The sequence below is a fragment of the Lynx canadensis genome, chromosome F2, assembly GCF_007474595.2.
Source record: "Lynx canadensis isolate LIC74 chromosome F2, mLynCan4.pri.v2, whole genome shotgun sequence".
NCBI lineage: Eukaryota > Metazoa > Chordata > Mammalia > Carnivora > Felidae > Lynx > Lynx canadensis.
Genome location: NC_044320.2, coordinates 65,585,856 through 65,601,825, shown reverse-complemented (window position 1 = coordinate 65,601,825; position 15,970 = coordinate 65,585,856). Strand labels below are relative to the sequence as shown.

The window sequence follows — 15,970 nt, the reverse complement described above, 5'->3', positions numbered from 1 at the left end:
TTTTCATTCCCAGAAATGATTACTAATCAAAATATTTTAGAAATTGCCTCTAGATACCCTATTTGAGTCATAGGATAATCAACTCCATTTTGTTGTATACACACTTAGTTTTAGTATGCTGCCCACTGGTCAGCTCAAACAGATAAGCATTTATTCCTCTGAAGGGAGAAATGTTATCTGGAGCCCAGGATACCTTGGCCTCTCCTCCCATTTCTTTGTGATTTGTAGAGAAAGGAAGGATATTTCTGGAAACATACAGACCTTTCTCTAAGAGAGTTTTGTTGTGTCTGCCATCAAGCCTTGATGACCTGTGGAAGTTCAGAAACAGTTGCTAGCGTCAAAGAGGCAAGCTTAAGTGGAAATATTTAGTCTTTGATAAGAATGTTCAGCACTGTGTAAATGCAGATGTCAGTCATTTCCTCTAAACTTTGCTGCATATAAAGGAAAGAAACAGGATCTGTTCTTATTTTGTGTACAATTAAAACAAGCCAGTCTTCTCAGAGAGGCATTTGCTGAAATTGGGAAACTGGGGACAGAGCACAAGTCACCCAATCTTCATGGGAGATGCTATGCATGTTGCATCTCACCATGCCGTCAGGGATGAAAAAACATTTCCCCCCTCTTTGTGGCTACTAATCCTTACAAGACCATTGGTAAAGTGAATACCTAAAATAACTTGGAAGTACACTTCAGTTTCATGTAACGTCCAGTTAAAGGAGAGTGAGAAGGAAGAAATGGGTAAAATAGAATAGGAAAGGTGAAAGAGAGTAGAGTATCAAGTGGGTTAATAAAGAAGGAAGGATGAGTTAGGCAGAAGAGGAAGAGAGGAGAGGGAGAAACTATAGTAAATGGAAGAAATATTCTCATATTAAGGATGCTACACATTTATCACTGCTTTTGAACATGCTAACTTACACAGAACCTTCAAGGTCCCTTGTATGATTGTGAATGGGATTCCAAGAGAAACTCACAGTGGGGGAGATTTCTTGGAATAGCATTTGTTAAACTGGATTTTGAACCCCATATTCTTTTTTTTTTAATATATGAAATTTATTGTCAAATTGGTTTCCATACAACACCCAGTGCTCATCCCAACAGGTGCCCTCCTTAATACCCATCACCCACCCTCCCCTCCTCCCATACCCCCGTCAGCCCTCAGTTTGTTGTCAGTTTTTAATAGTCTCTTATGCTTTGGGCTCTCTCCCACTCTAACCTTTTTTTCTTCCCCTCCCCCATGGGTTCCTGTTAAGTTTCTCAGGATCCACATAAGAGTGAACACATATGGTATCTGTCTTTCTCTGTATGGCTTATTTCACTTAGCATAACACTCTCCAGTTCCATCCACGTTGCTACAAAGGGCCATATTTCATTCTTTCTCATTGCCACATAGTACTCCGTTGTGTATATAAACCACAATTTCTTTATCCATTCATCAGTTGATGGACATTTAGGCTCTTTCCATAATTTGGCTATTGTTGAGAGTGCTGCTATAAACATTGGGGTACAAGTGCCCCTATGCATCAGTACTCCTGTGTCTCTTGGGTAAATTCCTAGCAGTGCTACTGCTGGGTCATAGGGTAGGTCTATTTTTAATTTTTTAAGGAACCTCCACACTGTTTTCCAGAGCGGCTGCACCAGTTTGCATTTCCACCAACAGTGAAAGAGGTTGAACCCCATATTCTTGAGAAAGGTAGGTCCTTGGGTCTAATTTGATGGTTTCTACTTGATGATAATCTTCTAAAATGTTCACATAAGCATATTATGAATCACTAGGATGACTATAATAGTATTGTCTAATAATCCCATGGCAAAATTTACTATTAGGTAGGTGTAAAATATCACCAAGTTGTTCTGATTCTCATGGGCTAATGATAAAAGTAGTGGTTAACCTAGTAAATAATGTATTTGTGCCAAGTAAAATCCACTGAGTCATTCTGTGCTTGTAAGAAGAATGGCATCTGACCAGAGAAAAGTAGTGACAGAACAAAGTGATTTGAGGGAAAAACATATGTATTTAGTAGGGGCACAGGAACCCAAGAGAACCCATGTTAGACATGGGTACCACTATCTCATTGCAAATGGCAATTTGGTTTCAGCAAAAGGGAAATTGATCACATTGTTTTTTTAAATTTTTTTTTCAACGTTTATTTATTTTTGGGACAGAGAGAGACAGAGCATGAACAGGGGAGGGGCAGAGAGAGAGGGAGACACAGAATCGGAAACAGGCTCCAGGCTCTGAACCATCAGCCCAGAGCCTGGCGCGGGGCTCGAACTCACGGACCACGAGATCGTGACCTGGCTGAAGTCGGACGCTTAACCGACTGCGCCACCCAGGCGCCCCAATCACATTGTTTTTAATTTGGGTTTTATTCATTTTTCTGGTTTTATTTGAATTTCTAAATTTATTGTGGGCTTAAAATTATATGAAGGCCAAAAAAATATATGAAGGCCATAAGCATAAGATGTTTGTAACTTGTTTTAATTTCATACATGTTTAAATAGTAACATAATAAACATAAATTAGGGCAAATCTGTGAGTCTGAAATTTAAGAAATTAAAATAAAACCCCTTATTTCATTTATTTATTAAAGTTTTTTTAATGTTTATTTTTGAGAGAGAGAGTGTGTGAGAGGGAGAGGGACAAAGAAAGAGGGGACAGAGGATTTGAAGCAGGCTCTGTGCTGATAGCAGCCAGCCTGATGCAGGGCTTGAACTCACAAACCATGTGATCATGACCTAAGCTGAAGTCAGATGCTCAACCGACTGAGCCACCAAGGCACCCCTATTTATTAAAGTTTTAATTTTAATTCCAATTAGTTAACATGCAGTGTTACTCTCAGGTGTACAATATAGTGATTCAGAATTCCACACATGGAAGGAAGAGTTTTATTTTTAAAGAGGTCTGTTCATTACTCCAGTTTGAGAAACACAGTTTTAAACTGTAATGGAAGGGGAATATCACCCATGGGTAAATAATATCAAACTATGGACCAATAATATTAAAGTATAAAGTTCTGTGAAAATTGAATCATATTTGACTGTTGACTTACTACTATTCATTCACAGGTACTGCATATTCATCTCTAATTACTGCTTTCAGAGCAATGGGTCTTAGTATCTTTGCTTTAATTTTTTTTCTTCCCCTAGTAGATCTAAAAACAATTTGTTAGTGATAAATAGCACTGGCCATTTAATACAAGGAATTGCTGGATCACTATATTATATACTTGAAACTAATATAGCACTGAATGGTAACTCCAATGGAATTAAAATAAAAAGGAAAGCATTGGCCATTTAAAATGTTTATTCCTAAGAAGACACAGTTTAAAGGACAACTCGACTATAAGTGAAGTCACCCTAGAATACCTACCAAATGGTCAGAGATGCTGGCAAACGCCATTGTGTATGTTCTCCCCCCACCTTGATAGCACAGACAAGAGCAGGTCTGGGTGCTATAGCCAGCCTACAGCCTCAGGGAACCTTGGGCCCCTAGCCCACAGTCTCCCTCCCCCAAACAGCCCACCCGCTCATGACCACCTGAATTCCAGTCATTTGACTGAGGTGGCCCCAGCGAAATCCACGCTAGAATATCCCCCAGACTGAACTCACTATAGCTCCAGCCATGCCAGCCACGCAGTCCAAGTGTGTCCCAGTATCCCCAGCTTACACCCACTACAGCGTCAGTCAGCTAGTCAAAACTGCACAAGCGTATCCAGTTTACAGTTTACACTTGTATATGTTCCTATACAAGTTTATTCCTTCAAGACTGGGAGAGATAGCTGTTTTGCCTAATTCATAGAAAAATACAGAAAGTCACACAAAATGAGGAGATAGAGGAATATGGGCCAATGAAAGTAAAAGACCAAACTTTAGAAAAAGAACAAAATGGAATTAAGCAATCTACAGAAGTTAAATCTAATGGTCATGAAGACACTCACCAGACTCAAAAGAAGAGTAGATGAACTCAGGGAGAACTTCAAGAGACAGAAAAATATATACAAACAATATATGTATACACACACAAACCAATCAGAGTTGAAAAATACTAGAGGGAATCAGCAGCACATTAGAGGATGCAAAAGAACAGATCAGTGGTTTCTAAGACAGGGTAATGGAAAGCACCCAAGTTGAACAGCAAAAAGGAAAAAAGCATTAAAGAAAAAAAGAGGATAGGTTAAGGGACCTCTGAGACAACATCAAGCATATTAACACTTTCATTAAAGGGGCCTTAGAAGAAGAGAGAAAGGGAGAGAAATTTAAATAGCAGCTGTAAACTTCCCTAACCTGGGGGGAGAAAAGCAGACATCCAAGTTAAGGAAACAAACACAGACAGCGCCAAACAAGATGAACACAATGAGGCCTAAACAAAGACACGTAGTAATTAAAATGCCAAAGTTTTAAGATATAGAGTAGTAAGAGAAAATCAGTAAGTTCTGTACAAGAGGAAAGCCCCATCAGGTGATGAGCTAATTTTTTTTTTAGCAGATACTGTGGTAAGAAAGAAGTGAAATGATATATTCAAAGTGCTGAAAGTAAAAAAAAAATCTATACCCCAAAATACTCTTCACATGGCAAAATTATCATTTAGAATTAAAAGGAGAGATAGTTTCCCACACAAACAAAAGTTAAAGTTCATTACCACTGAAAGGTTTTACAAGCAGTATTAAAGGAACTTCTTGAAAAGGAAAAGACTGTAACTAGAAGAAAATTATGAAAAGAAAAAATAAGGGGTGCCTGTGTGGCTCAGTAGGTTAAGCGCCTAACTCTTGATTTCAGTTCAGGTCATAATCTCACGGTTTTTGAGTTCAAGTCCACATCAGGCTCTGCACTGATAGTGCTCATAGCCTGCTTGAGATTCTCTGTGTCCCTCTCTCTCTGCCCCTATCCTGCACGCATGCTCTCTCAAGATAAATAAAACTTAAAAAAAAAAAAAAAGAGAATTATAAAAAGGAAAACTTTGGGGTCACCTGGGTGGTTCAGTTGGTTGTGCCCAGCTCTTGATTTTGGCTCAGGTCATGAGTTCATGGTTTGTGAGATTGAGCCCTGCATCGGGGTCCACACTGACAACATGGAACCTGCTTGGGATTCTCTCTCTCTCTCCCCTCTCTCTCTGCCCCTCTCCTGCTCTCTCTCTTTCAAAATAAGTAAACTAGAAAGAAAGAAAGAAAGAAAGAAAGAAAGAAAGAAAGAAAGAAAGAAAGAAAGAAAGAAACTTTACTGGTGAAAGCAAATATATACAAAAAGAGTGAATCAATAACTTTTAAAGCTAGTATGAAGGTTAAAAGACAAATGTAGTAAAAATCAAATAGATAAAAAATTACTTAAGGAACTCACAAAATAAGCAAAGTAAGATACTATATATATATATATATATATATATATATATATATATATATATATAATGTGTGTATGTGTTGGGGGAGTAAAATGTAGTGCTTTTATAATGTGTTTGAATTTAGTGACCATCAACTTAATATAGACTGCTCTATACTTAGGATGTTATATATGATCCTCATGGTAAGCACAAATCAAAAAGCCTATAATAGTCATACAAAAAATTAAGAGAAAGGAATCTGAACACTAAAGACCTCAACCACAAAGAAAAGAAGGAACATAGAAGAACCACATAGAAACTCAGCAACAACATGCCGATAACTACATGTCTATCCATAATTATTAAAAATTTTTAAAAAATATTTTTGAGCGAGCAAGCAAGCATGAGTGAGCAAGCATGCAAGCACACGAGTTGGGGAGGGGCAGAGAGAGAGGGAGACAGAGGATCCTAAGTAGGTTCCACCCTGTGAGCACAGAGCCTGATGTGAGGCTTGAACTCCAGAACAATGTGATAATGACCTGAACCCAAATCAAGAGTCAGCCATTTAATGGACAGAGCTACCCAGGTGCCCCATCCATAATTATTTTAAATGTAAATGATCTAAATGCTTCAATCAAAAGACATAGGGTGACTGAATGGATTTTAAAAAAAAGACACATCTAGGGGCGCCTGGGTGGCTCAGTCGGTTAAGCATCTGACTTCGGCTCAGGTCATGATCTCGCGGTCCGTGAGTTCGAGCCCCGCGTCGGGCTCTGTGCTGACCGCTCAGAGCCTGGAGCCTGTTTCAGATTCTGTGTCTCCCTCTCTCTCTGACCCTCCCCCCTTCATGCTGTGTCTCTGTCTCAAAAATAAATAAACGTTAAAAAAAAAAAAAGACACATTTATATGCTGCCCACAAGAGACTCACTTTAGACCTCAAAACAGATATAGATTGAAAGTGAAGGAATGGAGGAAGATATTCCATGAAAATGGAAACAAAAAAATCTGGGGTATCAATACTTGTATCAGACAAAATGGATATTAAATCAAAGACTATAACAAGAAACAAAGAAGGGCATTATATAATGATAAAGGGCTCAGGCCAACAAAAGGAGATAACAATTGTAAATATTTATGCACCTAACATTTAGAAGCACTTAAATATATAAAGCAAATATTAAACAGACATAAAGGGAGAAATTGACAGTATTAAGAAAGGGACTTTAACACCTCACTTACATACATGGATAGATTATCCAGACCCCCCCCCCCCCAAAAATAAGGAAACAGTGGTTTGAATGACACATTAGACTAGGTCGATTTACATGTACATACAAAACACACATACTTTAAGAACTTTAGAACACACATACTTTAAGTGCACATGTAACATTATTCAGACAGCTCACATGTTAGACTCCAAACCAGTCTCAAAAAATTTAAGACTGAAATCATGTCAAGCATCTTTTCCAACCAAAACAGTATATGAAACTAATTACCAATTATAAGAAAACACTGGTAAAAGATACAAACACTTGGAGGCTACAACATGCTACTAAAAAACCAATGTATCAATGAAGAAATCAGAGGAAATAGAAAAATACATGGAGACTAATAAAATTGAAGACACAACAGTCCAAAATTTTTGAAGCACAACACAAGCATTCATAAGAGGGAAATTTATAGTGGTACAGGCCTAGGTCAAGAAACAAAAAAAGTCAAACAGTCTAACTCTATACCTGAAAGAACTGATGAAAGACAACTAAATCCAAAGGTTAGAAGAAAATAATAAAGATGGAAATAAATGAAATAAAGTAAAAAAAAGGAGAAAAGAAAAAAAAGCCGAGGAAATAAAGAGCTGGTTCTTTGAAAATATAACACTGATAAACCTTTTGTCAGACTCATTAAGAAAAAAGGAGAGAGGACTCAAAAACAATCCAAAATGGAAAAGAAGTAAAACTGACAACACAGAAATACAAAGGATTATAAAGAGACTACTCTGAAAAATGGTATGTTAACAAAATTGGACAACCCAGAAGAAATAGATACATTCATAGAAATACAATTTTCTAAGACTGAATCATGAAGAAATAGAAAATTGGAACAGGCTGATTACTAGTAACAAAATTGAATTGGTAATTAACAACAACAACAACAACAACCCCCCATAAACCAAAGTCCAAGATGATTTCACAGGTGAATTCTACCAAACATTTTTAAAAGAGTTAATGTGTATTCTTCTCAAACTTTTTCAAAAAAAAAAAAAAAAATAGAGGAAGAAGAATTTTCAAATTTCATTCTGTGAAGCCAGTGTTACCTTGATACTAAAGCTAGACCAAGATACTACATACATACATACATACTACATACATACATACATAAATACAAGCCAATATCCTTGATGAACATAGATGCAAAAATCCTCAACAAAGTATTATCAAACTGAACTCAACAATACATTAAAAGGGTCATTCATCTCAATCAAGTGGAATTTATTCCAAGGATACATGGATGCTTCAATATATGCAAAATCAACATCACATATCATATTAACAGAAAGATAAAAATCCTATTGATCATCTTGATCATATTTATCATCCTCACATTGATCATATTGATCATCTCAATAGATGCAGAAAAAGCATGTGACAAAATTCAACATCCACTTATAATAAAAACTCTCAACAAAGTTGGTTTAGAGGGAACATACCTCAACATAATAAAGGCCATACATGACAAACCCACAGCTAACCTGATACTCAATTGTAAAAAATGGAGAGCTTTTCCTTTAAGATCAGGATTAAGATCAGGAACAAGACAAAGGTGCCCACTCTTGACACCTTTATTCAGCATAAAACCATAAATCCTAGCCACAGCAATCAGACAGGAAATAAAAGGAATCCAAACTGATAAGGAAGAAATAAAACTGTCACAATTTGCAGAGGACATGATCTTATGTATAAAAAAAACACTAAAAACTCCACCAAAACATTGACAGAATAAATGAATTCAGTAAAGTTGCATGATATAAAATATATAGAAGTCTGTTATGTTTCTATATAGTAATAACACGGAAGCAGAAAGAGAAATTAAGAAATAATCCCGTTTACAATTATATCAAAAAGAATAAAATACCTAGGAATAAATTAAACCAAGGGAGTAAAAGAGCTATACTCTGAAAATTATAAGACATTGATGAAAGAAATTGAAGATGACCCAAAAGATACACAATGCTTATGGACTGGAAGAATATGCTGAATGTTCATACTACCCCCCAAAATTGATAGATTTAGTGCAATCACTATCAAAATACCAGTAGTATTTTTCACAGAAATTGAACAAGAAATTCTAAAATTTGTAGTCAACCAAAAAGACTTCCAATAGCTAAAGCAATCTTGAGAAAGAAAAACAAACCTGGAGGCATTATAATCCTGGATTTAAAACTATACTACAAAGTTATAGTAATCAAAGCAGTATGGTACTGGCACAAAAATAGACATATAGATCAACAGAATAGAGCCCAGAAATAGACCCACACCTATATGGTCAATTAAAATTGAGAAATGGAGAAAAGACAGTCTCTTCAATAAATGATGTTGAGATAACTGGATGGCTACATGTAAAAGAATTACACTGAACCACTTACTCTGTACAGAAAAAAAAAAAAAACCTCAAAGTGGATTAAATACCTAAAAGTGAGACCTGAAACCATAAAAATTCCTAAAAGAAAACACAGGCAGTAATTTCTTACACACTGGCCTTAGCAACCTTTTTCTGAATGTGTCTCCTGAGGCAAGGGAAATGAAAGCAAAAATAAAGTATTGGAATTACATCAAACTAAATTCTTTTGCACAGCAAAGAAAACCATCAACAAAACGAAAAGACAACCTACTGAATGGGAGAAGGTATTTCCAAGTGATATATTTGATAAGGGGTTAATTTCCATACAACTCATATAAGTCAACACCAAAAAAGCAAATAATCTGATTAAAATTGGTCAAAGGACCTGAATAAACACTTTTCTGAAAAAGATATCCGGATGACCAACAGACACATAAGAAGATGCTCAACATCACTAATCATCAGGGAGCTGCAAATCAAAACCACAATGAGATATCATCTTACTCTTGTCAGAATGGCTAGAATAAAAAAATACAAGAAGTAAGAAGTGTTGGTGAAGATACAGCAAAAAAGGAACTCTTGTGCACTGTTGGTGGGAATGTAAATTAGCGCAGCCACTATGGAAAACACTATGGGGTTCCTCAAGAAATTAAAAATAGAAATATGATCCAGCGATTTCACTTCTGGGTATTTATCCAAAGAAAAGGAAAACAGTAATTTGAAAGGATATATGTTCCCCTTTGTTCACTGAAGCATTATTTACAACAGCTAAGGTATGGGAAGTAACTTATAGGATGAACTGATAGGGGCACCTGGGTGGCTCAGTCTGTTAAGTGGCCAACTTCAGCTCAGGTCATGATCTCACAGTTCGTGAGTTTGAGCCCCACATGGGGCTCTCTGTTCTCATTGTGGATTCTCTGCTCCCTCCCTCCTGCCACTTCCCTGTGTGCACACGCTCTCCCAAAAATAAACATACATTTAAAAAAAAAAAAAAGGATGAATTGATAAAGATGTGGCATATATACACAATGAAGTACAACTCGGCCATAAAAAGGAACAAAAGTTTGCCATTTGTGATAACATGGATGGACCTAGAGGATATTAAGCTTGGTGAAATCAGTCAGAGCAAGACAAATGTCATATGATTTACTTATACACGGAATATAAAAAAACAAATGAACAAACAAAACCAGAAAGACTCCTATTCAGATACAGAGAACAGACTGGTGGTTGCCAGAAAGCAGTGCGGGTGGGGGTGGGGGATGGGCAAAATAGGTGAAGGTGATTAGGAAGTGCAAAACTTCCAGTTACAAAATAAGAAAGGTGCAGGCATTTATTGAATGGAGAATATTGCCAGGCATAATAGTTATATAATTTATAGGTACTTCTTACATTTGTATATAAATATTAAAAATATTTAAACAATATTTATATATAATTCATTCTTGAACAACATGGGTTTGAACTGTGGGGGTCCACTTCTGTGTGGATTTTTTCAACAAACATATATGCAGTACTGTAAATGTATTTTCTCTCATAATTTCTTAACATTTTCTTTTCTCTAGCTCACTTCATTGTAAGGATACAGTATATAATACATGTAATATACGAAGTATGTGTTAATTGACTAGGTTATTGGTAAAGCTTTTGGTCAATAGTGGACTATTAGTAGTAAGTTTTTGGGGAGTCAAAAGTTACATGCAGATTTTCGATTATGTGAGCGTTGGTGCCCCTAACCCCCATGTTGTTCAACTGAATAAAAATAAAAAAGTAAATAAAACATGTTTATATATGTAAACTAATTACGATAGGTTGATCCATAGAGTGATGGAGATAGAGAATACATGGTTATCAGCCTTGAGAAGCTCAAAATCTAGCAGGGGAGACAAAGGTGAAAACAAAGTACAAAGCAGTAGAAATAATTGCTAATTATAGATGTGTGAATTGAAACAAAGAGGAGATAGAGACTACCTTTGCCTGCAGGAGAAGAATTGGAATTCACTTTTATTAGGACGACTTATTCTGTGTTAGAAATTAGAATTTTCAGATTCCAGAGTAAGAGGAAAACATCTATGTAAGGTTTTTTTTTTCCCCTCAAGCTTTGAGATATCAGTGGCATGTAATATATGTAAGATGCACAATGTGATGATTTCATACACATGTGTATTACAAAATGACTACTACAATAAGGTTAGTTAATAACTAACCATCCTGAGTAGAGTTTTAAAATTTATCTCTGGGGCACCTGGGTGGCTCAGTCAGTTGAGTGTCTGACTTTGGCTTAGGTCATGATCTCACCGTTTGTGAGTTCCAGCCCCACATCAGGCTCTGTACTGATGACTCAGAGCCTGGAGCCTGCTTTGGATTCTGTCTCCCTCTCTCTTTGCCCATCCCCCACTTGTGCGCTCTCTCTCTCTCTCTCTCTCTCTCTCTCTCTCTCTCAAAAATAAATAAATATTAAAGCAAATAAAAATAAATTATCTCAGTAAGGAAACCAGCATGCAGTAGTCTGGCAAGCGTGATACAAGAATTTGCTACACAGGTAACAATTGTATAATGTACCAAGGAAATTTGAAATGGCTCCTTTACATAGACCGTAATTGTATGATAGCACATGTAGGTAGAATAGAGTGAAGAGTGTGATGCACTCTTGTGCACTGTTGGTGGGAATGTATCCATCATTTCACTCACTTGAAAAACTACCTTTACGTGCAAGATATTGCATAGGTACTAATGAGAAAACAAAAACTAATAAGGTGTATTTCTTGCATCAAGGAGATTTTTGTAACCTAGTGAGGGAGATAAAATATACTCAAGTGACTACAATCCAAGCAGTTTGTGCTTAGGGTCAGGCGAACTGTATAACCAAGCATTAAAAAGCTCAGAGAAAATGCTTCATTTGGGTATAAGAGAGGACTTCTCGGGAGAACGTGGATGTGAGCTTGGTCATAAGGATAAATAGAAGTTTTGTAGGTGGCTATCATGGCGAGAGGGTGAGTTTCCCAAACATAAGAATCTCTTGAATCACATAAACACATTTGTAGAGGTGGGAAAGGGTAAGTCCTATTTCACGAACAGAAAGTAATCTAGCCTGGTATGAGTATAAAGTACATATAGCAGAGTTGTGGGAGACAATTTTTGAAAGATTAATTAGCAATAAGTCATAGGGGCTTGAATTTTGGGCAAACCAGACAATTGTACAAACATTTATTGAGGATATAATATCTCAAGCATTGGGAATTCAAAGATGAATGAAGCGAAGCCTTTGTCCTTGGGAACTCAGACACCCCATACCTGATGCTTTGGAGCTAGGCGTAAGGAAATAATTCTAAAATATGAGGGTACATGCGATGAAGAAGATATGTGCAAAGGACTACGGGAACAATTACTTCTCACTGGGCGAGTTAGGGAAAACACTAGGGTAAAGATAATATTGTAACTGGGTCTTGATAACTAAGTGCAGAAAAAACAAGAACATAATGTTTCTTCTGCGTACAAAGTCTCAGAGATATGGAAAAGCTGATTTAGTCAAAGAGCAGCACGTGGCCCCTTGTGACTCAGGGGCAAGTATTAGAAGTTGAGGCTGGAAAGCAAGACTGGGGTCAAAATGAGAAGGACCTTGTCGGTGTGGTAAGGAATCTGGGCTTAAGTCTCCAGTCATTTTCAAACATTTGATTTTGTGGCACGCCTTCAAATACTAGGATTTTTAGCAGGACAACAGAAAGGATCAAACATCTAGAACCATTAATCAAGCCAGCAGCAATTACAGTACAAACAATAGCAGAGCTATAGTCTCACAGTGTCTATAAAAGCATCCATAGTTACCTCACTACTCACTTGGTTGACCTTCAGCACATTTTTCTTTCTTTTTCTTTCCTTTTTTTTTTGAATACAGCTATTTATTCCCAGACATACACTCTTGAATCCTGGAAGGCAATGTTCTCACAAGCTCCAATAAGCACAAGGTAGTTCCCTTGGTGTACACTTGATGTTACCCTAAGCCTCTTTCCTCTTATTTGTAGCAAGTTGCATTCTACTTAACACCCTCAAGTTGCAAAATCTTAATTCTGACAGAAATTCTTGTTAAAATTTTCAATCTCGGAAAAACGGAATTTTACCTACTGATCAGAAGGTGGTCATCTATTTGCAAAGCATGCAAGGTATGGGGACAAAGTGCTGTGTCTTACCAGATGCCTGCCATTGCTGTAGGCAATAGAAAGTTCTAAAAGACCTTTAAACAGGTGGATCCATAACCAAAGTGATGATATAGGCAGGTTAGTCTAACTGCCACGTGCAAAATGGATTGGGGAGAGGAGAAGCTGGGAGCTGGGAGAACATTTAAGGCCAGAACTAGGATCAGAACTAGGGTTTCAGTAGAAAGGGAGAGTAGGGGCCTTTTTTTTTTTTTTTTTAAGTTTATTGAGAGAGAGAGAGAGCAGGAGAAGGGCAGAGAGGGGGAGCAGGGGAAGAGAGAATCCCAAGCAGGCTCTTCACTTTTAGTGCAGAGCCTGATGCAGAGCTTGAACTCACAAACCAGGAGATCATGACATGAGCCAAAATCAAGAGTCAGTTTCTCAACCAACTGAGCCACTCAGGTACCTCAGGTCCATTTTATTAAGAAAATACAGAGGCAAACCGTAAGCGACTCTGAATACAGAGAACAAACTGAGGTTGCGGTAGGGGAGGTGGGTGGGGGGATGGGTTAAATGGGTGATGGGCATTAAGGAGGACAATTTTGGGATGAGCACTGGGTGTCATATGTAAGAGATGAATCACTGGGTTCTACTCTTAAAGCCAAGATTACACCATATGTTAACTAACTTGAATTTAAATAAATAAAAGAAATACAGGATTTGTCAATTGATTGGGTGGAGTAGGAGTGTCATGAAGAGGAATCCAAGATGGGCCTGATATGTTATGCCTGGGCAGACAGAAGAATATTGGTGCCACTAACAGAAATAGGATAGTCAGGAGTAACAGCTATTTGGGATTACATGAGAAATGTGGCTCAGGGTAATTGAGTTTTAAATGGTAGTTACAAATTAACCAAGAGTAGTGAGGTCTCTTAGAATATTCTTATCATTCTAGTAAAAACCCGGAGAAAGTAAATATTGTGCAATATAACAATTCAATGTGTGTGTATGTTTTGTTTTGTTTGTTTGCTTTATTGTCTCTTAGTGTTTCATCTATAACTCCCATGTTTTTTTTTGTTTGTTTGTTTTGGTTTTTTTTTTTAGATTTTATTTTTAAGTAAGCTCTATACCCAATGTGGAGCTTGAATTTACAACCCTGAGGTCAAGAGTCCCATGCTTCACCAACTGAGCCAGCCCCGTACCCCTATAACTCCCTTGAAATACAGTTGTGTTTGTAACAGCCGATTTACGTATAATTTCCTGTAGAATCCATTAATATAAAAATATTCCCAACCCTTACAGGCCTTAAGAAGTATTCCTGGAAAGTGGGAGTGGCTATCAGCTACTTGGCCATCTAGGGATTCTAATAAGTCTAATTCTCCTGACAAACAGGTCTATAAGATTATTTCTGTGGCCCTTACCTTTCTACCCTGTGGTGGAGCATATGCAGATACCTGCAGTATAGAACTGATAAGTACCAGCCTCTAGTAGGTAACCATTAAGCAGAATGGTAACTAGGCAACTAATTTTTGAGCCCTATTATTTCTTTTACTACAAATAAGGAAGTTAAAAAAAACTTTTCACTCATTAGTTGTTTCCCCAATTTTTAAAAAAATATTTTTTAATGTTTATTTTTGAGAGAGAGAGAGAGAGAGAGAGAAAGAGCGCGAGCGCGAGTGCGCGAAGGAGAGAGAAAGAGAGAGAGAGAGAGAGAGAGAGAGAAAGAGAGAGAGAGAGAGCAAGAGAGAGAGAGAGAGAGAGAGAGAGAGAGAGAGAGAGAGAGAGAGAGAATACACAAGCAGGGGAGGGGCAGAGAGAGAGAGAGAAGGGGACAGAGGATCTGAAGCGGGCTCTGGGCTGACAGCCCAATGTGGGGCTTGAATTCGTGAGCCATGAGATCATGACCTGAGCTGAAGTCAGAAGCTTAATGGACTGAGCCACCCAGGTGCCCCTCCCCAACTTGAAAAGGCAAAAGGCATATCCTCAGAATAGCCCAAACCCATAATTTAGTGGACCCAAGCACAAACTTGAGTGACTACATTAAAAATGGCTTTTATTATGATGTATAAACCAGAGTCAGGAGCTCCAGATTTTCTGGGGGGGGGGGGGGGGGCGGGTCCCTGTGAGGATGGCTTTGTCAGTGGTCCTCATCTTATTATCCAGGTACACAAGATGGCACGGGGGGGAGGATTTCAATGGCATTCATACCACTAGATCAGCTTGTAGTACAGAACGTATCAAAACACACATCCTTGACAATCTGGATTCCTAGCCATATTCCCTGAAGGAGCTGTCAGTGGGAACCTTCATGGGTGAGAAGAGTTTGGAGCCTGAGGCAAAGGACCCTGCCCTGCAGAACAGGGAGGGTGGAATGGGAAGGGGAAGGTTGAGACAGTTGATTTTTCCAACTGAGTTGTTTTTGTTCTTCAGCACATTTCCTCCCTTTCATCCACTGCTGAATTCAGAGTTCTCTAATTATTAAAGGCTAATGGTTCAACACAGTTTCATTTTTCCGGGTCCCTGAGCTATCATGAAGGTATTGGTGGAGGGAGTTATAACTGGCACAAGAAACTTGAAAGTAGAAGGCACCATGCTATTCTGGTAAAAAGGGCAGGTGGGAATCCTTGGTCATTTCCACGTTTCCCTCTCTTCTGTGTGAGCAGCAGGAGCAGCACTGACCACATGGGTAAAGCTCCTGGGGATTAGCTACCCTCCTCCCCAGAGCGCCAAGACACAGATCAAGCATTCTGGTTTGAGGCACAGTAAGACAGTACAACTTGGCTGACAAAATTAGGAGGATATACATTATCCTTTCCTTCAAATGTTAGAACACTCATCTTTCCTCTCCACACATGTTGCTTTATGGTATTTCCATGGGGCTAGTTTCCCACTTTCAAAAGCA

General features: G+C 37.9%; 1 long non-coding RNA gene across 1 annotated transcript in view; it reads left to right on the top strand.

The window, feature by feature from the left end:
• The first annotated feature begins 1,642 nt into the window (after positions 1-1,642).
• Positions 1,643-15,970, top strand: part of LOC115506425 — a 34,222-nt gene continuing 19,894 nt past the window's right edge. The window contains exon 1 of the long non-coding RNA XR_003966372.1: positions 1,643-1,690. This is a non-coding gene — a long non-coding RNA (uncharacterized LOC115506425). The remainder of the gene's footprint in view (positions 1,691-15,970) is intronic.